The sequence below is a fragment of the Myotis davidii genome, unplaced genomic scaffold, assembly GCF_000327345.1.
Source record: "Myotis davidii unplaced genomic scaffold, ASM32734v1 scaffold1166, whole genome shotgun sequence".
In the NCBI taxonomy this organism is placed as follows: domain Eukaryota; kingdom Metazoa; phylum Chordata; class Mammalia; order Chiroptera; family Vespertilionidae; genus Myotis; species Myotis davidii.
In genome coordinates this window covers 1,035,512-1,043,199 of record NW_006296539.1, presented here as the reverse complement: position 1 = coordinate 1,043,199, position 7,688 = coordinate 1,035,512, and positions in this window count along the sequence as shown.

Sequence of the window (7,688 nt, the reverse complement as noted above, 5' to 3'; positions counted from 1 at the left end):
AGGAATGAATGTCTTTTGACCAAAACAGCTGTCAAGTGGTGGAGGTATCTATAAGGACCATGAGGTGGGAGGTGGAGTAGGGGCATTGTTAGCCATAGAAAAAGGGAGGGTTTTAGGCACACACACAAAAGACATTAGCCTCAGTAACCAGCAACATAACACTGATGTTTATGGGCCTTTACATCCTTGGTTCTAACCGTTCTGACAAATGAACTTGGTGAACTTACAAGTGAGGGACCGCCTAAATCTGAAAAATTACTCAAGGGGAAAAAAGACAATGGTTGTGGGAGAAAGTGCATCATGTCATTTGTCATCTGTTTTCCCCTTAAAGAACAGGCGTGGCTTTCCTTTGGGTTTTTGGTCTTTCCAATGAGGTTGCTTCCTTAGTTGATAGGACAAAGTCAGTGCCCTTAGGTCAAAGTCTGATTGTCAGTCTGATTGTCAGCATTAATAAGGACATTCAGAGAACAATCTCTCCTGTTCTCTGAGGACTGAAGAAGAAAAATATCTACTTTTAATAGAGTATAAAACCTATCGGTTAGCTTATTCAGATCGATGTTAAATACCCATAATATCAAAGTTTAAATTAACACCATACAAATAGTGTATGCTATATATACTCTCTATTTTACTCTATTCTAAAATACTTGCCTTAAGGTTTACATTAGAATACTTCCTATGATGATATTTTGTAATAATTATTCTTATACTAGATAAATGTTTTTTTCTGTTAGACAATCACTATGTGGAAAAACATGGTGTATAGTGTATTTATGTTTTTTATATGAATGAATGAATTCACCTCAAAAACTATACTGTGCTTACTTGGCCACTAAGTCTTGCCTTAGGGCACCTGAAAACCTCATCAGTTCTGAAGAAATATAGGAAAAGTTACTCAGATTTTTTTTTTTTTTGGCAGAGAGCTCTGGAAATATCTTTTTAAAGTCTTCATGGAATTACTTTACAAATGTCAAAAAAATAAAGAATCAGACATGGAAATTTTATCAAAATGCAAAATTCAACAACCATAACTGAGATACAGTTTATAAGAGCTACCAGATTCTCAGCAACTTCCTAATGAAATATTCACAGAAAAATAATTTACTTTTTAAATTTGTAAAATAAAAATGCCTTTCTTCTATGCTTTATTTTCTTTTCCCTCACTGTGGAAGAATGTAAGATTTCATAACAACAGACACTCAGCTTGCTTTTGATTGAGTCATGTGATCCAAATGTTTCACTGTGTTGAAAAATAGATTTGGGCAAGAAAATGGTCTTCCTATTATTGGCATCCTTCATATACTCACTGGAGCATCTGAGGTGACAGCAGGGTCATCACAAGTTGTCAGGTTCTGTGCTTTAGCCATAACCACTCATTGAACTAAGGGTTTTGCACTGGGGACGCTTTATGTACGCAGTGTGAAACAGGCCAGACTTCAAGTAACCTTCGACTCTTACTGGAACTGATTGCAGACTTACAGCTCAGAGGAAACAGGCTGCAAACCTTGACCCGTCTGTCTTCAGCTTTATGAAATGCTTCTGTGGGACACGGACACGAATGTTTGTTGTTTTCTTAGCTGATGGTGAGAAATGCACTGAGATTTACATCTGCGCTGTTGCAAAGCTAAATTTAGCTTCATTTTGACAGTTTATTTTGGCCCTGAAGTATTTCCTTTAGTCAGATACCTTTAACTGTCCAACTCATCCCATTGGCACGGATAGAGTATTAAACGGAATTAAAGATTTTCAAGCTCATATGACTATCATTTCAATTCAAAGACAAATTTGACCTCTGGAAACTAAAAATGGACTTATTTCATAGATAGAGCTATTGGTAACTCTTGTGCTTTAATTTCAAATAACTAATGTCCATATACATCTTCCCCAATTTTTAGGCAAACCTCTTGAAATTCATAATTTCAGAAATTATGTTGGGAAAAGCTACTGTAAGTATCCAAGGGAATGAGTGTCTTGAGATTTAGTAGTTGTGTTTTTTTTTCTTTTTTGTTTTTTAAATATATTTTACTGATTTTTTACAGAGAGGAAGGGAGAGGGATAGAGAGTTAGAAACATCGATGAGAGAGAAACAATGATCAGTTGCCTCCTGCACACCCCCTACTGGGGATGTGCCCGCAACCAAGGTACATGCCCTTGACCGGAATCGACCCCGGGACCCTTGAGTCCACAGGCTGATGCTCTATCCACTGAGCCAAACCGGTCAGGGCAGTAGTTGTGTTTTTGAAGTGCAGAGAGGCAGTAATTAAATGGAATTACTGTATATTAAACATCTCGATGTTAATTTCTCATGCTGTGATATACATATGTTTATATCACATATGGAACAGTGGGTGAAGAGAAAAGGTATGAAATTCAAAATCAGAAACTTCCAGTTCCAGCCATGGCATAAAGTCATATGTCATTTAGAACAAATTACTTGAACTCTCTGAGATTCAATGCTCTAGCTATGTATTATTTAATGATAGCTGCTGTAACAAATAACTGCAAAAACCTCACTTATTGTGTATTAATAAATCAATAATTAAAACATAATAAAATATATTATCTGATCAGAAAGTCTAATGAAGGTTTTCTTTACCAGGTAACTCATAAGGTCGTTGGGATAGCACACTGCCAAGAAGTAGTTTAAGAACCAGTCCCCTTCCATACTGTGGCTCTGTTATTTTGGAACCCCTTATTTTTTGGCTCCTTTAAGAGGAAGAGAGAGAGCAAGAAAGACCTTGTAGAAAGACTTAAGAGTCAGATCTGTAAATGGCTTGCATCATTTTTGTCCATATTCCACAGACAAAAACGCCATCACCTCCAGAGTGGATAATCTACATTAATTCTGAAAATTAGTGAATGCCTTAGATGTAAGGTGAGCTAAAATGACAGTGTGTAGCATTATCTTTGCCACAAAATGTGAAATAAATGGGGTTAAATGAACTCTACATTCCTCTCCAAGAGTCAACAGTTAAGTGAATAAATTAAAGAGAAAATACAGGGTAAGATCCAAGGAAGACAGAACTAAGTCTAAGTTGCAAAGAGCAGAATAAAATACTTGATTATAAAATATTATGTCAGAAGTATGTTATGATGTTTCTTAGAATCTCCCACACTTATGGGCACTTATTTTGCTATTGATAACACTGGAAGCTCATAGACTTGAAGGCAGTATAAAACTGGCGAAAAAAGAGAAATAAAGGGTGTATGCTTGTGAAGACAAACTTTTTTGCTTTAATATAAATCATTAGCCAATCCTGACATGGACAAAAAGTCAATTTGGAACCAAACAGTTGGCTCATAAGAGAACACCCTCTGCCCTTCATTACATGAACATCTTCACCATTTATGCTGAAGGATCTGGGTCACATACCCAGTCATGGTAAGACAGGTGTATATCATAAAATGAGACATTTTCCAAGGAGAAACACAGGCCTTCAAAGCACCTAATTTTTACTTTATTTGAAAGCTTTGTATTATGTTTATTTGGTGTTGGTAATGTTTTGTTTGGTATTTTTTGTTGTTTTGATGAAAAAGAAACACTCGTGGATCAAAGAGTCTTGTTTTTAGAAGGAGTTTTCCAGAATCCATAAACTATCCACACACATAATTTTTCACACACACAATGATTTCAACAAAATAAATCAAAACTGCTGGACATTTGCCCTACATTGTCAAGGACAAAGGCGTGTCTCTCAATTAGAAAACCCTTTGGCTAGCCCCATGACTTCAAGTTGCCTGCTGATTTCTAACAGTTCTGATGCCAATCTGAGCCTGGTCTCTCAACTCTAAAGGGACAGTGAAAACACTGTCATTTTTACTAAAGTATACTTGACATACAATATTATATTACTTTCAAGAACAACATAGTGACTCAGCATTTACATACCTTAGGATGTATTAAAAAAACACCCATCCTTTCACACCGATAGAGAAACAGTTAAACTTCTGGGAGATCTACTAACAGCCAATATTCATTAAGTACTTATTTTGTGCCAGGCACTGTTCTATGATGTTTGTATATATTAACACAATTAGTCCTGCCTTTGAGAGAAAGTTAACATTATTAACCTCATTTTGTAGTTGAAGAAAGAGCAAGGTGGCATATTAACCTCATTTTGTAGTTGAAGAAAGAGCAAGGTGGCATATTAACCTCATTTTGTAGTTGAAGAAACAGCAAGGTGGCATAACACACTTGGAAAAAAGCAGAGCCAGAATTCAAACTCTGATACTTTTGAGTTCAGAGTGAAGTTCTTGATTGCATCACATATCGCATGTGGTGACATGAAATACTAATCAAATCAAAGCAAAAAATAAAAAACCTGAACTGAGAATGTCTTTTAAGAGGATGATGCATCCCTCCTGGAATTTCAAGGTTAAAGAGTTACATGCTCTAACAGTCTATGCTCTAAGAAAAGTGGACCAGTATCTCTGACATTCGAAGTGCTTGGGAGTCATTGCTCCCATCTCTATAACAAGAAATAACTTAACAAACTAAAGCTCAACAACTCTTCTTGGACTCACAGAGAACTGAGGTTGCAGGAAAAGCTGCCACCCCAAATCTGGGCAGTTAGCTGACTCTAGAGCAGTGGTTCTCAACCTTGGCTGCCCATTAGAATCACCTGGGCCTCACCCTCTGGAAATTCTGTTTCTTTGTTACTAATGTTGTGGCCCCACCCCATAACAAAGAAACAGAATTTCCGGAGGATGAGGCCCAGAGATCAGGATTTTAAAAAGATTCCCAGGTGATTCTAATGTGCAGCCAAGGTTGAGAACCACGCTCTAGAGAGCGACAGCTGAAATCACTTACCAAAAGCGCAGAAATGACTGGCACCATAAACTGGTGAAAACACTTAAATGGTAATTGTTATAAATTGCTGGAGACTGCGACTTGCTTGTGGGAGAAAACTCCTGGCAGCCACAGTCTTCTAGGGGCTTCATGCTTTCCTGGGTTTTCCCTCTAGGAAACCCACCAGGTTCTCAAGGTGAAATGCTGAGAAAGATCCCCTCTGGGCTCTCGCTGGAAGAAGGGAGGAGTCACTGTTGTGGGCTGCACCTAAAGCATTCTTCATAACAAAGACCTGCTTCAGGGAAAAGTAAAACTTTACCAGAGCCTTATCCCACCTAAGGTAAGGGCACTTCTTTCCCTTTATCACTCTCTAGCTTTCATGTTTCACCTGAGGGGAGGAGAAGACCTAAGAAATACAAGTGAAGGCATGCACTTCTGAGCCCACCAGTGCCAGCTACACAGTCATCATGAAGTTCAACCCTTCCGTGACCTAGGACTGCAGCAAAACCCGCAAACACCACTGCACTGCCCCCTTGCACCTGTGTAGGAAAATCATGTCTTCCCGCTCTCCAAGGATCTGTGGCAGAGACACAATGTCTGCTCCATGTCCCTTGCAAAGGCGACAAGGTCCAGATGGGTTGGGGACAGAACAAAGGTCAGCAAATCAACAATGTGTGCAGGTATACAGAAAAAAGGAGATCATCCAAACTGAGTGGGTGCCACATGGGAAGGATAACAGCATGTGTGCATGTGAGTATTGGCCCCAGCAAGTCGGTTATCACCAGGCTACAACTGGACAAAGAGTGGAAAAAAATTCTTGCATGCAAAGGCAAATTGTGACAGGTTGGAAAAGAGCAAAACAAATATACGGGAGATTTTATTGAGAAAATGCAGGATTAAATATAGCTTGTTTTGCAACCACAGTTTAACTGTAGATTTTTTGCTGATGTGTGTGCCTTTGGAATTTTACAAAATGTCTCTGGGAAGTTTCATTTTCCTCCTGTTTTGTCATTGACCTGTGGCTCTGTATATTTATATTTTACAATTAGATTTATAATTTTATGAATAAAAATTAGAAATGTTTCCTACTAAAAAAAGAGAGATTTTATTTTAAAATTACATAATGGGCCCTGGCCAGTGTGTTCAGTGGGTTGGGCATTGTTCTGTGCATCGTTCTATTCCTAGTCAGGGTACTTGCCCTGGTTGCTGGTTGTGGGCTTGATCCTGGAGGGGGCCTGCAGGAGGCAGCCCATTGATGTTTCATTCACATGGATGTTTCTCTCTCTCTCTCGCTCTCTCTCTCTCTTTCTCCCTCTCCCTTTCTCTCTATCTAAAAATACTCAATAAAAATGAGTATTACACCAGGGTTCCAGTGTAATAACTGCAAGTATTGCAATACACAGCCTCTCTCTGAGGCGTAGTACTTAGGAGCATCCTAAATCAAAGGGGAGACAAAAAACAAGGACGCTAGATGTATTTGAAAACTCCGACACCCACAGCTACAATGAACATTAAACACAACCCACTCCCACCCATATTAACACAGACTTCATACTAAAGCAGTGATGGCGAAACTTTTGAGCTCAGCGTGCCAGCATTTTGAAAAACCCTAACTTAACTCTGGTGGCGTGTCACATACAGAAATTTTTTGATATTTGCAACCATAATAAAACAAAGACTGGTATTTTTGGTATTGATTTTATATATTTAAATGCCATTTAACAAAGAAAAATCAACCAAAGAAATGAGTTCACATGTCACCTCTGACACGTGTGTCATAGGTTCGCCATCACTGTACTAAAGGCTCATTTAGCTCACTTCCTATTCTTTAATACTTGTCAGGTTTTCAACATAATAAGAAAGCATGCTACAAGGCAAGAAAAGAAAACAGTCTAAGCAAGTATCAGAACTAGACTCAGATATGCCAGACATCTTGGAGTTATCATACTAGGGTTTCTAGAGGAAATACCAGGAACCAGAAACACTATAACAAAAATCCAGAATACCTTTGGTGAGTTTATCAGTAGACTGGACATAGCTGAGGAGAGAATCAGGGAGCGTCATGAGAGATCAATAAAAACTTTCCAAACCACCAGGAAGGTGGAAGGACAATGTAGGTAACAGGAGAAAAGTATTCCAGATCTTTCATGTAACTGACAAGGGATGTGCATCTTTAAGGAGTCTCACTCCTCGTTAAAAAAATCTATTTGTGACTTTTCAGGTCTGACCACAGGCCATTACAAAGGCTTTATCAGGCAGCAGTTGGGAGAAGCTGCCCTCCTCACACCAGCATCAGAGCACAGCTCCTGCACTGCAGTTTCTGAAGGGAGCTGTGGTCAAAAGTTGGAACCTGTCTGGCTGGGCAATATCATGCTCTTTGCATACTAATATTTGCATTCCTCGCCTCGGTGTTTTTATTTATCGGAGGCCTTGGGTAGATCTTCCCAGACTTCTCTGTGGAGACCTCCTATGCAGGGAAGGAGAAGCATGCCTTGAAGACATTTTTCTCTACTCCAACTCAGTACCCAGTACTTTCTTGCTCCTAATCTTTCCTTCTTTTTCTCTCCGCAAATGCAAGGGCCATAAAGCTGCCAAAGACTTTTGTTGGAACTTTCTCAACAGTGAGACAACCCTCAAACCCAAACTGATTCATCTGACCTGCAACTAATGTGTTGTTTCATGGTAAAAATGGAACAGAGGCATCAGTGTTTTCTCTTATTTTAGCTTCTTGCTATATACCAAATTAAAGCCTTAACACTTTCACTTGTGGCTTATTGCTTTAAATGGCTATTCTGTCCCTTGGTAGCTCTGCTCTTTCTCCAAGCTCAGCCATGCTCCTAACATCTGAAATAAGTATAAACATTTTTATAATGCAATAATAAAAAGATAAATAACTCAA